The following is a 17,142-nucleotide window of genomic DNA, read 5'->3' as shown; positions in this document are numbered from 1 at the left end:
ATCACCGTCACCAGCGCCCAGGGCCGGCTGAGCAAGGAGGAGGTTGAGAGCATGGTTGGCGAGGCTGGGCAGTACGAGGTTGAGGCTGAGGCCGGGAGGGACGGAGGGCTTGCCATAACCTTCCTCGAGACCAGTGTCTTCCGTGTGAAGGGCTCCTTGCAAAGGGAGAGCCTTAGAGACAAGGTTTCCCCAAAGGACAAGCACAGAGCACGGGACAAGTGTCAGGAAGTCCGTGTCTGGCTGGAGCACAGACTACGAGAATCAGAGGAGGAAGCTGGAGCTAATCTGTCACCCCACCTTCTCCAGGCCCTGTGTGTCCCTGGGGGTGGCACATGAGGAGCTGACACTGGCCAGGGAGCCCCCAGTACCAGCCCCGTCATTGAGCAGGTTGATTGAATGGCCCCTCCTGATACGTGTGACTGTAAGGGCTGGCTTTGTGGGGCCCCTGGACAGCCTTCGGTGATCCTGCCCTGAACTTGAAGACTGGGAGTGGAGAGAAATCTTCCAAACAGGGAGCTTTCATCCCGGTGTGTTGTATCACCGAGATCCGTGCCATTTCACTTTTTAAAATCCTCTTCTCCCATTTCAGGCAGGCAGAAGTGACCGTTATCACATTCATGTGGCACTTCAACATTGCCTTTGCCTACTTTTTTTTTTGGTTACTTGCACATATGGATTTTGTGAAACATAGATCTAAATAAACATTTAAAGCTCCTCCTTAGTTTTCAATCCGGTTAAATACATAATCCTCCTTAGTTTTCAATCCAGTTAAATGCATAAAGAGGCAAGGCGGTCAGAAGCAGAAAATATCAGGGTGGGTGCTGAAGGAAGTGAAGAAAATTCACACATTGTGTGTGTGATTTCCACAGGGGAAAAAAGGGTAAGAGACAGTTTGAGGCGGACAAGTCCGAGTCAGTAGTGAAATCTGAGGGCTGATAGGAGAAGGCTGTGAGTCATTTGCTGGAAGAGGAAAGGAGATAAGAGTTGGAAAAGTAAAGAATGGAGACAGACTGGAGTCCCAGCAAGGCTCCCGTGTGTGACCTAAGACTAAAAAAATCCTGTATTGAGATTCTAGTTGATAGTTTCTGTCTGTAGGTCCTAATATACTGACAGATAGTTTTATATGCTAATTAGCTGTCTTTAATCAAGTTACTTTATCCCTTGTTCTTTTTTTAAGTTTATTTATTTATTGTGAGAGAGAAAGAGAGAGCGTGAGCATGTGGGGAAGGGGCAGAGAGTGACAGAGAGCGAGAGAATCCCAAGCAGGCTCCGCACTGTCATCACTGAGCCCTATGCTGGGGCTTGAACTCACAATTGGTGAGAACTGTAAGATCATGACCCCAGATGAAATCAAGAGTCTGAGGCCTAACTGACTGAGACTCCCAGACACTCCCATCCATGTTGTTTTAGGGAACAAACCCCATGTCCTGGACCCTGGAGATGTAGTGTATCCTGACTTTGGAGAGTACATCCAGTGGTGTGATTAAAGTTACTATTGGGGGCGCCTGGGGGGCTCAGTCGGTTAAGTGTCTGACTTTGGCTCAGGTCATGATATCACCCTTGGTGGGGTCAAGCCCCGCATCGGGCTCTCTTGCTGACAGCTAGCTTAGAGCCTGCAGCCTGCTTCGGATAATGTGTCTCCCTCTTTCTCTGACCCTCCCCTGCTCACACTGTCTATCTCTCTCAGGAAATAAACCATTAAGAAAAATTAAAAAAAAAAAATAAAGTTACTATTGATCTCATATGTGAGAGAAATGGCATGATGGGCCCCTAGGGTGATGATTAATAATAATAATAATGATGGCCATGTATCATAATAGCAATGCCGGAACCAGATTTTCAGCTCTGTTCCTTTATATCTGGTGGAAGTTGAACTCTCCCAGGTTCAGGGGCAGCTGGGTGGCTTAGTCAGTTAAGTGTCTGACTTCCGCTCAGATCATGACCTCACAGTTTGTAGGTTTGAGCCCTGCATTAGGCTCTGTGCTGACAGCTCAGAGCCTGGAGCCTGCTTCGGATTCTGTGTCTTCCTCTCTCTCTGCCCCTCCCCCACCCTAAAAAAAAAAACATTAAAAAAAAGCCTCCTTGAGGTTCGGTCTCTCTATATATGGGGAGTTGATGATGAAATAGGACCTACTTCAGGATTGCTAAGAGGGTTCAATTAATTAGTAAATGTAAGAAGTGACAAAGAATGTTATGCATACAGCAATGAGCTGCAAATATTAGCTGTTACTAATTATTTTAGTTGAGCATCAACTATGTAGCAGGTACGTGACATACACAATCTAATTTAATCCTCAGGGCAACATCACAGGTTTTTATTTCTTTGGGGAGATGAGGATCCAGAGCTTAAACAATTTACTCAAGGTCACATAGCTGTTAAGTGTGGGGGAGGGGCAGGTTGGAATTGAGAATCCTGTCCTGCCTGATTCTAGAGCCTGTGCCTTGTCACCTCACAAACAGCCGGTCACTCTACTTATCAGGACTTCCCCGAGATGTTATGAAACTGCATATGTTATTCTTTTAGAACACAGCTGGATGCTGAACCCCGCAAGAAAAGATATATATTTTATTGTATTACTTACATGATTCACTAATACGTGGTTTTTATAGCAAGCGGCTGGCGCTGGGAAGTATCCTCGGGCTCAGTTTTTCCGCTGGGTAAGTAAGTGCCAACGTAGGAGCGAGGATAAACTTGCATCAGCTAGTCCCCAGTTCACCCAGTCCGCGCTGGGTGTCTCCTGTGAGCAACCAGAGGTAGACTTTTATCTCAGAACTGCAGGCGCGTTTGGCCAGAGCCAGGCTACCTTACAGTTGGCTCAGGGGCGCCTCTTGCGGGCGGAGAGGAGACTGCAGGACAACGCCCTGGCCGCGTACTTGTCACTTCACAGTTTTAACTGCTCACTTTTCCTGCACCTGGGCTACGTGCTGGCCGTCCTGGTTTCCCACTGAAGGAACTTGCCCCCAAAAGATGACATCACACACACATTCTATGTTACACTTTCCCGTTCCAGAATTTCCTCCCAGCTTCCAACTTGGACTTCCCAGGAGGAATGATGATACTCATGTTGTTGGGTGAACTGGGGAGACCCAGGGCCATGGTGGGGGGGGCTTGATCCAGCCAGACCTCAAGGAGTCACCAAAAGTTCTTGGTCTTGCCACAAGAATGAATTCAAGGACAGACATGCCACGCAGTGGACGAGTTACACAAGTAGGGAAGTTTATTAAAGCGAAAAAGTACATTCTTCTGGAGATATGAGAGCGAGCGAGCAAGCAGGGGAGGGGGGAGTGAGGGAGAGGAACAGAAAGAGAGAGAGAGGGAGCTAGTGTGTTCATGAGCATGGGGTTTGGGTTTCTATTTTTTATTGACAGTTGTTAACTAGGCAGCAGAATATTTATTACTGGGGGCAAGAAGCAGGGTTTTCCTGCTTTTTCTTCTTAATTTGGTCACAATTTCCTGCTATGGTATCTTCCACCCTGGGGCCTGTCTGGTGTGATTTGGCCTCCTGTGGAGGGCTGCCGGGACAGGCCTGGACCTTCCCACAGCCGGTCTCCAGGTATCCCGTGAGAGATTAAGTCACTGCCTATTCTGACACTCCCAGGGCTTAGTTTCTTAGCATTTCAACAACATATTCTCTCTCTCTTTAAAAACATAGGGTGTAAGAAGGAAGATTGTCTTGTGTTTAGTTGTGAAAACATTTCAGATCCCCTCATTTGTATGGTATCTATTTTTCCATAGAGGGATTTAAGCACTCTGCTTCATCTGCTTTTTTTTTTTTTATGTTTTTAATTTATTTCTGAGAGAGAGAGAGAGACAACATGAGCAGGGGAGGGTCAGAGAGAGAGGGAGGGAGATACGGAATCTGAAGACAGCCTCCAGGCTCTGAGCTAGCTGTCAGCACAGAGCCTGACGCTGGGCTTGAACCCACAAGCTGTGAGATCATGACCTGAGCTGAAGTCAGACGCTTAACTGACTGAGCCACCCAGATGCCCTTTGCCTTTTAAATGAGACTGTTGTTAATGGTTTAGTTTCTTTGGGGACTGCTTCTTGTATGCCTGATAAGGCTTTTTTTTTTTTTTTTTTTATTCTTGAGACAGAGAAAGAGGACAGAGCACAAGCGGGGGAGGGGCAGAACGAGAGAAAGACGCAGAATCCAAAGCAGGCTCCAGGCACTGCGCTGTCAGCACAGAGCCTGATGTGGGGCCCGAAGCCATGAACTGTGAGATCGTGATCTGAGCCCAAGTTGGAAGCCCAACCGAATGAGCCACCCAGGCTCCCCATAAGGCACCTTTATATTGTCTATAGTTGTTAAAGGACAGAATTTTAACTAAGTAAATCTGATGATCTAATTGGCTTCTGTAAGGGGTTCAAGAATTGGGCAATATCCCATCTAGCAAGTGGAGGGGAACTCTGAGGCCTTTCACAAAAGTGAAGGTTTTTATAGGAAGGAGGGTCGGCAACAAGTTATTAGCAAAAGAAAAGAAAGGATTGCTCCAGGCAAGGTCATCCTCTCTTAGTGGTAAGGGTGGGTGTTCTTATTCTTACTGGTGTAGACTGGAAAATTCCTGACTAACCGGTTAAACTAAATTTCAGGGAGAGGTTGAAACTGCAGTTAGGTTAGGTATTCAGTTCCAGTTTTGTGACTTGGCTCAGCATAAATGACTCTATCTTGGGTCTGTTGTCTTTTTCCTTCCTTCCTTCCTTCCTTCCTTTCTCTTTTTTGGATGTATGCTGATTTATTTTTTTCTTTTTTAAATTTAAATCCAAGCTAATTAGCATGTAGTGCAACAATGATTTCAGGAGTAGATTCCTTAAGCCCCTTCCCCATTTAGCCCATCCCCCCACCCACAACCCCTCCAGCAACCCTCAGTTTGTTCTCTGTATTTGAGAGTCTCTTATGTTTTGTCCCCTCCCTGTTTTTCAATTATTTTTGCTTCCCTTCCCTTATGTTCATCCGTTTGGTGTCTTAAATTCCACATATGAATGACATCATATGATATTCGTCTTTCTCGGACTGACTAATTTCGCGTAGCATAATACACTCTAGTTCCATCCATGTTGTTGCAAATGACAAGATTCCATTCTTTTCAATTGCCAAGTAATACTCCATCGTATATATAAACCACATCTTCTTTATCCATTCATCCATCAGTGGACATTTGGGCTCTTCCCATACTTAGGCTACTGGTGATAGCGCAGCTATAAACATCGGGGCGCATGTGCCCTTTTGAAACAGCACACCTGTATCCTTTGGATAAATACCTAGTGGTGCAATTGCTGGGTCATAGGGTAGTTCTATTTTTAATTTTTTGAGGAATCTCCATACTGTTTTCCAGAGCGGCTGCACCAGTTTGCATTCCCACCAGCCGTGCAGAAGTGTTCCTCTTACTCCGCATCCTCGCCAACATCTGTCATTGCCTGAGTTGTTAATTTTAGCCATTCTGACCGGCGTGAGGTGGTATCTCACTGTGGTTTGGATTTGTATTTCCCTGATGATGAGTGATGTTGAGCATCTTTTCAGATGTCGGTTAGCCATCTGGATGTCTTCTTTAGAAAAGTGTCTATCCGTGTCTTTTGCCCGTTTCTTCACTGGATTATTTGGTTTTGGGCCTGTCATTTTCCTCTTAACATAGCTGATTAGTGTAATAACAACCATGTCACCCAGTTCGTCTCCAAAAAATATTACAAATTAAATCAAAATTACGAATTTAATTAACTACAAATTAAATAAAAATACATGTCCATTATTTAGAAACGAAATCTTGCTACAAGCCCTCTAATGTAAAAAACGGCATTTTGTCAGAGCAATGGCCAAGAAAAAATTCTTGAACCGTCTTTGTTACCAAAAGGGTGGATTTATTATAACTCGGGGACAGGACCCGTGGGCACAAAGAGCTGCCTGGAGTAGTGACTGGTGACTGATGACATAAGTTCAAGTTGGGAGGGGGTTAGGGATAGCAGAAGTCTCTAAGGAATTATGGAAACAAGGTTTCTAGGACCTTGAGGGGGCTAGCTATTTTTAGGAAAATAGTCATTTATTACTGTTTAGTAAAAAAGAAACTCAGTCATGAGACCTTTCAGATGTGTATCAGTAAGCCACATGCTTCATGCTTGAAGGATGATTGCCAAAGTATATCTTGAAGGGTAGAGATAATGAAGTTTCCAAAGGAATTTTTATGTTAAAGTAGACTTACAGGACCCTAGAGGGCTGGGCTGAGATCGCCTTTTGCCCTCAGCAAAGTGTCAACATCAAAGCAGCTGAGCTCCCAGAGGAAGGTCACTGCCTGTCTCAAAGCCCTGTGGGCAGTAAGGACATCCCGTTTACTTTCTTTTGCCTTTGTTTCACACATCATTCCCCACAATCTGTGACGGTTTCCCAACCTTTTGTTGCATGACCTTGACATTTTCAAGAGTACTGGTCAGGTATTTGGCAGATTGTCCCTCATCTGGGGTTTATCTGATACTCTTTCATGATTAGACTGAGGTTTTTGAAAAGAATGCCACAGGCTGAAGTGTCCATCTCCACGAATTTGATCGGTGTGTACGTGAGAGGAGCATGAAGAGCCACTAGTGATATTCACCTTGATCCCACGGTTAAGGTTCAACTTTGTTTTTTCACATGCCTCTTGTGCATGTGTTGACGTTGGCTATACGGTAGATGCAGTTTTTAACTTTTTACCTTCTGTTCTAAGCACGGTGTCTGACATATTGTGAGTGCTCACCTGATACCAAGTAAACAGTGCCTTGGTGAGCAGCAAGAGAAAGGGTAGTCCAAGTTCAAGATCAACCTGTGCAAAGGCACCTAAATTAGACCAGTGCTGCTCAGACTTTCATATTGCATGTGCATCACTTGGAGACCTGACAAACATTGAATTTGGTGGTTCTGAGGTTGTGGCCTGGATCTGCATTTCTAATAAGCTCCTAGGCACTTACAGAAGCCACCCAGTATTACTCAGTGCACGTGTTATACCTCGAGTGACTTCCTGAGATCACGGTCTAGTAAATAACAAAGAATGCAGTTTGTCTGGCAAACTTTTGCTAATCGACCTATAAAGATCCTTCCATCCTCACACCTGTGAACTTCACACATTCAGCTAGACGGTTCTTCCTGTAAGGCCACAAGTCTAAACGTCTAACCCAAACTGACTCCATGACAGGCTTTAAGTTTCCCCTCCAAACTAGAAGGCCTGAGTTCCGGCTTTCTACCAGGTAGTTACACATTGCCCAAGGCAGGAGAAACCACCCTTGCAACACCCAATCAGGAAAGGCCAGCGACCACCCTCCACATTACTGAGGGAGAGGCCTGGAGATAGAAACTATAGATAGGACTCTGTTACCCAATGTTAAAGTTAACCTGTTAATCGCCGAACAAGACCCTAGGCTCGCTCTGTGATGGGTCAGATTTAAAGGTACTCTAAACGTTGTAATTAGATCCCGCCAAAAGTAACCAATACTCTAGACAATGTGTATGGTTAAACCTGCTGTCAATGATGCTGTATAATTATGATTGGATCACTGTTCCCATGTCACAACTTCTGTAAGTTCCCCCATCTCAAACCCCATAAAACCCCTACTCTGCCCTTGTTCGAGGCTCTCAGCATGGATTCATTGCATTAGTGAGGTCTGAGAGCCTGAGCTTAAGCCCGTAATAAAGCCCTTTGCCTTTGCATACGTGACTCGGACTCCTTGGTGGTCTTGGGATTTTGGGGAGATCGCGATCTGGGCATAACATTCCCTCTTCCCAAAAGGGCAACAAGAGTTTTTCATCAACAGTTTTTCCTTCATCAGAAAGCATCTTATTCATGATCTTCCAGAAAAAGGAGCTCTTGAAACACCCAGCTCCACGAGTTTTCCTTTCGTCTGTATTACTTTCCCAGATTTATTATGTTGATTTCTTTTCCTGAGTTTTGGTGACACAGCAACCCTACTGAATCAGAGTTGGTGGTGGTGTTACGGTAAGTTTTAAACCTGATGCCTGGACACCAGCAAACGAGGAGTCAGGGCCAGGTATCAGGAAAGTCGGATACCTGTCCTGCCAACTAATGCCAGGGAGAAAGCCAGATCAAATCAGACAGGCAGGCCCAAGACAAAGAAGGCCTGAAACCCTGCTCCCAAAGAAACTTCCCGAAATGATAAATATTCCACCCCCTTGACATTAAACAACCGTCCATGAAAGGTGGAGACCCAAAACCTGGGCCCTGCTCTCCCTTGAGCTCGCTGCTCTCACATCTGGAGAGTGCACTCCGTCTCTCTCTTTAATGAGCTCTTTTGGAGCATCACTAAACCAGTGTCTGATCTGTTCTTGAATTTTTCTCTTGGGAGGAGACTCAGAGCCTGCAGACATCCCAGGGAGGGCCTGTGAGGAGGCCTCAGGGCTGAGGGGCCTCCCTAGTCCGCCTTCCGGCGGATGGACTGCCTGCCCTGAAGGGCTTGGCACAGAGTAAAAGGCTCAATATATTGTTGTCTAAAGGAATGGATACATAGGTACTGAGAGGCTGGACTCTAAGGCAAAAAAAAGTTTTTTCCATAGTTAGGGGTAGATCTTAGTCTCAATTGTTTCCTGATTTCCTAGACCAGTCTCCTGCCTATTACACAGAAAAAAATTGTTTCATATTCACAGTAGAGCATAACGTAACATTCATATGTAGATACTCAGGACGAAAAGGTGTTGATTAATCACTACTCCTTTCTCCATGAATTAAATTCTAATTGTTGTTAGGGAAGAAAACGAAAGAAAACGTAACTTTGTCAGAAGTGGGATTCGAACCCACGCCTCCAGGGGAGACTGCGACCTGAACGCAGCGCCTTAGACCGCTCGGCCATCCTGACACGGAAACCAAGCATTTTCTCACTCCTCTTTAAGTTTATCCTGCGGTGCTTGTAGCGTGACGTCAGTATCTATCAAACTAGAAGTCTCCATAGGGTCCTTGTCAAAGCTCGGAAAATAAAACTGTCGCCGATTCCTCTTTCCTACTTCTCCACCATCCTAAACTGTAAAGACCCATTTTCACTTTCGCCCTTTAGAGCGCTCCCCTCGCTCGTCTAGCGCGGCGGAGCCCGGCCAGCGCGGGCCCTTTGCCGCCCGGTCTCCCTCAGACCCTCCGCCGCAAATCGCCGGTACCGAATCCCACACCGGGCGGCTCCCGCGCTGGGACGCGCCCAGCGGCGGCACTGCGAGCGCGGACACGCGCAGGCGGCGGGGAAACCCCCGGCGGGGCGAGGCACCGGCTTTCCTGCTGGGCTCCGCGCCGCCCCGGCCTCCAGGGTCCGTCCGTAGCTGGAGGCTCGACCAGGAGCCAAGTCGAGATCCATCCTCATTCAGGAAAGGCTCCAAGCACCTCAGGGTCGCGGAGCACCCGCGTCAGGAAAACTCACGGCCTCCATTTGCCTTAAATAGAGATTTCGCGGCTCTCGGCAGCGCCGGCGTTGGTGGTATAGTGGTGAGCATAGCTGCCTTCCAAGCAGTTGACCCGGGTTCGATTCCCGGCCAACGCAATCTTTTTTTTTTTTCCCTCCCCCCCGGGGAAAACCACGCGGGATTCTTTTTTAAAAAAGCCTGAACCCAAACCAGGAACTGCAAGCGCTGATTTCTCTCCCGGGCTCATCCGTCGCTGCGAAGCCCCCCTGACTCTCCGACGCTCGCTCCCGCCCGCCCTTTCCCGCTGCCACCTCTGGAGGATCCTGCGCGCAGGTGCCGACGTCCGTGCGCCCAGGCTCGCAGGTGCGTCTGGAGAACCGCACCCGCAGGTGTGCGACAGTAAACTAAGTAATTAGCACAAGTGTATGAAGTCGAGGTGCCCACCCCGTTTTTCCGATGAGAAGCTAACGCCCGCGTTGCAACACGCTGTCTGGGTGTCCCAAACATAACTGGTTTGAAGACGAAAGATGAAAAAAATTCAAATTTAATATTTGCATATTAGTTACACGTCGAAACAAAATTTTGGAGACCTTGGGCTAAATAAGATGTGGTATTCAAAGTCACCCACCTGTTTCTTAATTTTTAATGTGGCTGTAAGAAAATGTAAGTTACATGTAGGGCTCTCGTCAGGTTGGGACGCGCCGGTCGAGACAGCAGAGACACAGCGTTATCAGCGGTCGGAAGCGTCACNGTATAGTGGTGAGTATCCCCGCCTGTCACGCGGGAGACCGGGGTTCGATTCCCCGACGGGGAGGCAAAAAGCGTTTTGTTTTGTTTTCTTTTTTCTCCCCACCCCCCCCACCCCCTTTCTTTGTTTCTACATTCTCTGTTACTGGAGAAATAAAAGTTATTCCTGGATGATTTTAGGTTCCCTCCAAAAGTATGCTTGTCACATGAGAATTTCCTGGATGATGCGCAGGAGTACGGGTCCTGGGGTTATTTTGACCCTGGGTCTTCACTCTGGAAGCGAGTTTCCACCTGATCTACCCCTGAAAGAGGCCTGCCACTGGGTGTAACTTTCTCCCATCCGCGAAATTTCCTGCTGCCCACTGGAAGAAAATCCCAGGATCCAGGCTCTGCCTGGAGCTCTGTATTCCAAATTGCCACTCTGCGGCTTGCAGAGTGCATCTCCTGCACCCCCGACTTAGGCGCTCCTGCTTCCTTCCTCCCCGGCCTGTGGATATTCAAGTCCACCCCAGCCCGCGCTCTCAAGTTCGCGCTCTCGCCGCCGCCGTACTAGCACCAACGCGTGCAAGCAGAAGCGAGCACTGGTCTGACAATCAGAACACCTGCTCTTAGGTCCCTAAGAAGCTGTCTGCTTTTGCGCAAGCCATTTCTCTCTGGGCTTCGGTTTCTTCATCTGCAACGTGGAGGAGCCAAGCTACAGTTTTTGAGACCCTTTCCGGCGCTACAGTCCTTTGAAGTTGTGCCCTGCAGAGCATCTGGCGCACCATATATGCTCATTTTTAGAAAACATAACATTTCCCCTGAATATAAGAGTAATATACAGTCCTTCTAGAAAATATGAGAAAGAAGAAAACCACAGGGGAATACGAGGCACCCGTATTTCCATCACCCAGGAAATCCCTATTAACGTTTTGCTGTGTGTTTATCTCTTGGCATTTCTTTTTTAATGCAAAGTTGGAATCACGGTGTGCATATTGTATTTTTTTTAACCTACTTAAGTGTTTCCTTTAAAATGTGAATATTTCTATACTCATTAAATGTTAGTCTAAAACGGTATTTTAATGGTTTTCGTTGTGCTATATTAAATGGCCGCATTATAGATTCTTTAACGACTCTCCTAATTTCTGTTGCCCCACTGTTTTTCGGTCTCTTCCGGTGGGGCAGTTCTTGAAATCTCTGCCTGGTAAGCTCTTCGCCCTCCAATTATTATTTTCACCTTGGCCTCCCTGAAATCCTGCTGGGTAGATGCTCAGATGGAGCGTGAGCCAGAGATTGAGAGATTTATTTGCAGATTTGGTTTTCTGGAATCAGGCTATTTCTTCTCTGAGATTTACTCCTTCAATATCCACCAGTCTAGCAGCCTTAAACTCTACCTCAGTGCATGAGGTATAAGACTAGTTTTTTGCATGAATTTATGTGTCTGAGTCTCATTTCCTGGTGAGTGGCCTTACCCTTATGATTCCTTCTTCCACCGCTTGAATCCTCTTTCTTTTCTTTCTTCTTTTTAAATTTTATTTATATCCAACTTAGTTCACCTATAAGATCCTCTTTATTTTCTATCTGATTTGCTCATTCTCAAATGTCTTACAGATTTTTTAAAAAATTTGTCCAGAGTTTATAATTGTTACAGGTGCAGTGGTTAGTATCACACAGGTGCCTCCACCATTATGGAAAGTGGAATTACTTTTGAACTTTATTCATAGTGTCTTTGAACTTCAGAAGTTTCTAATTTTTATGTAGACAAATACTTTCCCTGAGAGTTTCTTAACTTATTTTCATAAGTAGAAAACTCTTACCCACCCCAATATTGGACCCGTTTTTACCTTTATTTTCTCATAGCAGTTTTGCTTTTTTAGTATTATCCCTTTAATTCTTTTTGAAATTATTTTGAGGTATAACATGGGGTATGTGTAACTCTATTCCCATCCTTCCACCTGATGGTTCTCCATTCAGTTCATTGAATAGCCCACGCCTCAACCACTGATTTGAAATGACATCATTGATGGGTACTAACCCATCCATCCTTCTCAAACAAAAAATAAAACAAAAAATGTGGGACACACTGGACTCCAATCCCAGCTTGGATCCATGAGCTAAAGGTGAAAACAGAACATACCAAGCTTCCTCTTGGATATTGTGAACGCTTGGGAGTCTGTGGCTCACATTCTTTTACACTGCTGTCCCTTATTCTTTCACGCTGCTGTGTCTTGTCCTTTCTTGCATGTTTTTGATATTTGACTATGCGAGCGATGCCCCAGTCTGATTTCCAAGAGACTTTTGACTCCATCTTGGATTATGAGCTGTTTATCATGAACCCAGTAGACTGCAAGCTTTCTCTTTGATTTCGTGGATCAACGAGATGGTATAAACTTTTCTCAGTTACACTGTTGGGATCTTGTCCACAGGAATTTGGGAGGAGTCCAACACAGGGACCTGGAGCCCCTCCCTCCTCCCACACCCAGGGTGTCTTTTAAGAACAAAAACATGCACAGATCCTTGGTGGCAAGGGTTTGTCACAATATACCCACAACTGTAGCCCACGACTATATAGTTCTTGAGATCCCCTCATTACCTAATGGTCCTGTGTTAGAGATGGAGGTAGGAACGTTACCTGTTTTTGTTTTAATTTGGTGTTGGTTTTATTTTATTTTTGCTTTTCAGGTTACTCGTTGCAGTGGATTATGTCGATTGGTTTGCTCGGCTCCCATTCCGGTTTGTTTTCCTGTGCTGTTGAAGTGGGAAGCTAAAAACTACGTTTCCCAGATTCCTTTGCAGCTGGGGTTCTGGTTATGATTTATGTTCTGCCAACCAGACGTCCTTTAGTGAGATCTGATTTGTACCAGAGTTACATGGGAGAGTCACAAGGATATGATTTGGGTGGTGTCAATAGTGGCCAATGCAGCTTTGTTCCAGAGCCAGAGACTGGAGACTGGGGAAGCTTTTTAATTTGTTTTATGGCACGTTTTGCTGAGTAGCGTGGGAGCCCGATATACAGAATAGTTTGGGGAGTTATTCCTGGAAGTTAGCCTAGAGTCTGTTTCTTCAGCCTTCCCAATGCCTGGTGAATTATCCCTAGCCCTCAATAAATCCTTTCGTAGTTAAACAAGCTACACAGATTCTGTTGTTCACAATTAAGGTCCTTACTGTGCTCTTTCTTGAATGAGAAGCCATCTAAGTAATCTCCCTAGATCTGGCGTCTCTTTCTCCCAATAAGGAGCAAATTTTATTCTGGGTTTTATATTTATCATTCCTTTGGCCTTTATCATAGGTTCAATACATGTGTATGTGTTATCAAATATATATATTACTTGGATTTTCATACTTTTAAAGTTTTTATAACTGGTATCAGGCAGTATGTGCTCTTTTGCAACCCGCTTCTTTTTTTTTAATAAGTAATAATAATATTATTTTAATAAGTAAAAATAATATTATTTTTACAGGATTCATTTATGTTGAGACACGTAGCCATTGATGGTATTCAGAAGATTTAACTCAGTTGCAGAACTCTATATTTCGACTATCCCCTACCAGTCCTTACCTATACATACAGATCTGTGTGCTTATGTATCTCATACAACTGATTTGTAGGTAATGCAAGTTCTAGTGCAAATACTATGTCAACCTTTCAAGTCATCTCCAAATTATTTGATTTTTAATAATTGTTGGTTTATTTGATACAGCTCGTACTGGCTAAATGATGCCTCTACCTGAACCCAGGTTTAACATGAGGAACTGCATCAAACTCCTCTAGTTTCTTTCCAATACACTGATAGTCATAAGTCATTGAAGTCATTGTTTAAGTTGAAAACTTTTTCCTAAAATTAGGAAACGATAGATATTAAGGATACTGAATCCTTTGTCTTCTGTTGAACTAGCAGCAATTGTAATAAAGTTTTTTCTGGCCTCTAAAATATTGTCTGAGGGCTTTATAGATCTGTTTTCTTTATCACATGATAATCATTTATTGGAATGATATGTATAATCAGGTGGGATGAGGCAATGTAATGTTGTTGCGACATACGTAGGCTCTGTTGTGCTTCCTGTGTTTGAATCTTGGCTCCTTTTCTCTGAGTTTCCCCATATGTAAAAGGGGATAACGATGATCATTAGAATTCTCAGGTGAGTTAATAACTGTTCGGAATGGTGTCTGGCAATGAGCAAGCATTGATTATCCTTCTTATTAGTGAAATAATTACTAATGGCGGAGGACGTTTGGGGTTTAAAAAAGAACAAACTTGTTCCAGGAAGGTGAACTACAATACAGACGGGGAAAAGGCGCACCTGCCGCTCCGTCACCTGTTAGCCCCCAATTTCCCCGGTGTTCCAGTCTGCATCCCAGACTCCATCCTGTCACAGGACGGCCAGCAGTAGCCAGCAGAGGCCATCACGCGTGGCTGATGCTTTGTGTGACACATTACTGCCTGCCTGCTCTCTCTGTTATTTCCTGACTTCTTGGTACCAAGGTGGGGTGGAGACTATCGTTCCCACAAGTGGCCACAGGCAATGGTGAGTACAGCGTAGTAATGGGTGGTATCGGGCAGCCACAGTGTTGGGGTGCCCAACTGACACTGGGCCCTTGTTAACTGGACCAGGGTTCCGGTGGCCCTGTCCTGGGAGACAAACAGGGGCAGAGACCTATAACCAGGACTTGCGGTAGGCTGGCTTCAATCAGACCTGCAGGTTGGGAGGCATTGAGTGGCCTCTTGACTGTGCCCACGTAGAATTCCCTAGAGGTGGCCAGCAGTGTATGGGGACTGGCTTTCCGGGGGTGTCTAGGGACAGCCAAAGCAGAACCCAGACCAAGATTCTTTCTGAGGGGGAGTTAACGGATATGGCACTGACCAATCAGAATGTTCCTCTCTATACATTTCCCTCCTTGTCACAGGGTTAATTGTATTCCAAAAGTTTTCTGTGGTTGTCGTTGTTTTTTTTTTTTCCTAACAGATATATTTAACAGAAGATCCTGTGCAATATATATGCTGAACATTGAAGGCTGTGTTCAGCAACTTTCTGAAGTGTTCCTTTGTGCGTGTCCCTAGTGCACATGTAAAACTCTGAGCAATCAACAATTTGGGTACGTTATATTTTTATTACTACTCAGTCTTAAGTATTTTTCAGTTTCCATTCAATTTCTCTTTCATCCATGAGTTCTTTGAAAAGCATATGTTTGAGAAATTTCCACATATGTGAGGGTTTTAAAAGTTGATTTGGAATTGATTTCTGAGTTAAATCCCACTATGTTCAAAGAATGTGTTCTATATAGTGCCCATGCCATGAAGCTACGTTCGATGGCTTCATATAATACAGTCAATTTTTATAAACGTTCCATATGCATTTGAGAAGAATATATAACCAAACATTACTGGATGCAGAGTTCTTATTAACTGTGTTTGTATACTTAATTTTTTTTCTCTGCTTAACCTACTGAATGCCAAGAATAGTAAGTTGAATTCTCTCACTGTAGAATTTGAAGATTCAACTGCAGATTAATTTGTCAGTTTTCTCTTGTAGGTCTAATAATTCTTGCTTTTATGTATTAATGTCATTTTATTAGATACATATATGTTCAGAATTATTATATGTTTATCATAGTTTAATCTTTTATCATCATGTAGTAACATTTCTATCGCTTGTGATGCATTATTTCTTAAACTTTATTTCGTCTGGTATTACTTAGCTGTGTGTCAACTTTCTTTTAGACTATTCCTGGCATATCTTTTTCCATTCTTTTCCATTCAGTCTTTCTGTTTTTTTTTTTCTAATATCATTCTTCTAAAACAGAATAAAATATATTCTGTTTTATTCTAAAACAGAATAAAATAAAATCCACTTTCACTGGCAAATTTTCTCCATTTATATTTATTGTGATTACTGATATATTTGGATTTATTTCACCATCCCATTTTGTAAATGCTTTTTTTTTTTAATCTTTAATGTTTATTTATTTTTGAGAGAGAGAGACAGATGGCAAGCTGGGGAGGAGCAGAGAGAGAGAGGGAGACTCAGAATCTGGAGCTGTCAGCACAGAGCCTGAGGAGGGGCTTGAACTCAGAAACTGTGAGATCATGACCTGAGCCGAAGTCGGACATTTAGCTCACTGAGCCCCCCAGGTGCCCTGTACTTTCTTTTTAATGCTTCAGGTTGGGTGTTTTTTTTTTCCCCTTGCCTTCTTTTAGATTGCTGTCTTGTACTTGCAAAGTGAAACACGGGAAATCTATGTGTGTTTAGAATAAACCGGAAGGTGATTTTTAATCAACCAATCCAACAAAGAGGTGACGGTGAGAATAGTGGCTCCCAACTTGGACTTTGCAGGTGAGTAGAATTTCCCCTAAAAGGTTGGTGACCCATATACAGTCGCCAACGTTTTATTTTGCTGAATTAGGAAATTTAATAAAAACAACCATGGCCACAACTATCATTATCCTCACCATAATTGTAGAGAATAAAAAATATTTTAAAACAAACTTAAAAGTGTAAAAAAGGGTAATCTCAATATAGCGATCATTTGGCAGACTTCTCTCTCTCTCTCTCTCTCTCTCTCTCTCTCACACACACACACACACACACACATATTATTTGCGCCTATATGAATACTGTGTATTCTCATTCTCTGAAGAGCATTGGAAACTGACCTGGACCCAAACTGGAATCCACTGTGTAGAGGGCGNTGCGAAATGGCCCAAGAACAGAGAGAGAAGGTTCCCTCCAGGCTACAGAGAAGAGGACGCCCAGCACTGATCAGGATCCCTGTGCTGGTGATGTTGAAGAGGGGTCTCTGCCCTCGGATATGTAGGTCCGGATAGTGTGACAGTCCTTAAGCCACAGGCGGTTAGAAACTGCGTTCTGTCCGGGGTCTAACGCACTAGTACGGACCTTTGAAGACACCTGGGGGTGGAGATTCGTCTTGTTCTCCCAGGCTTCCTTGCTTAGACGTTACATTTTGCCGGACACGATTGGACGCGGGATACGGGTATTTTAAATATTCACAGTAGGAAGCTGGTTGTGAGTTCCCACTCGCCCAGGCATGAGAGCGTAAATT

The 17,142-nt window shown here is 44.5% G+C and overlaps 2 long non-coding RNA genes and 2 other non-coding genes across 4 annotated transcripts in view; 2 read left to right on the top strand and 2 right to left on the bottom strand.

Annotated features, from left to right (window-relative positions):
- LOC144228165 (uncharacterized) overlaps positions 1 to 3,168 on the bottom strand; it is a 5,587-nt gene extending 2,419 nt beyond the window's left edge. Inside the window, exon 1 of the long non-coding RNA XR_013334138.1 lies at positions 2,583 to 3,168. This is a non-coding gene — a long non-coding RNA (uncharacterized LOC144228165). The remainder of the gene's footprint in view (positions 1 to 2,582) is intronic.
- A 5,576-nt stretch (positions 3,169 to 8,744) lies between these two features.
- Positions 8,745 to 8,827, bottom strand: TRNAL-CAG (transfer RNA leucine (anticodon CAG)). Its single transcript has one exon. It is a non-coding gene; the product is annotated as a tRNA-Leu (tRNA).
- Positions 8,828 to 9,421: 594 nt separating this feature from the next.
- Positions 9,422 to 9,493, top strand: TRNAG-UCC (transfer RNA glycine (anticodon UCC)). The gene has a single exon. It is a non-coding gene; the product is annotated as a tRNA-Gly (tRNA).
- Positions 9,494 to 15,058: 5,565 nt separating this feature from the next.
- LOC144228249 (uncharacterized) overlaps positions 15,059 to 17,142 on the top strand; it is a 6,511-nt gene continuing 4,427 nt past the window's right edge. Inside the window, exons 1-2 of the long non-coding RNA XR_013334149.1 lie at positions 15,059 to 15,177; positions 16,280 to 16,415. This is a non-coding gene — a long non-coding RNA (uncharacterized LOC144228249). The remainder of the gene's footprint in view (positions 15,178 to 16,279; positions 16,416 to 17,142) is intronic.

This window comes from Crocuta crocuta, unplaced genomic scaffold (genome assembly GCF_008692635.1).
Source record: "Crocuta crocuta isolate KB4526 unplaced genomic scaffold, BGI_CrCroc_1.0 scaffold133, whole genome shotgun sequence".
NCBI lineage: Eukaryota > Metazoa > Chordata > Mammalia > Carnivora > Hyaenidae > Crocuta > Crocuta crocuta.
Note: the sequence above shows the minus strand (reverse complement) of the source record. Positions and strands in the feature narration are given on the sequence as shown.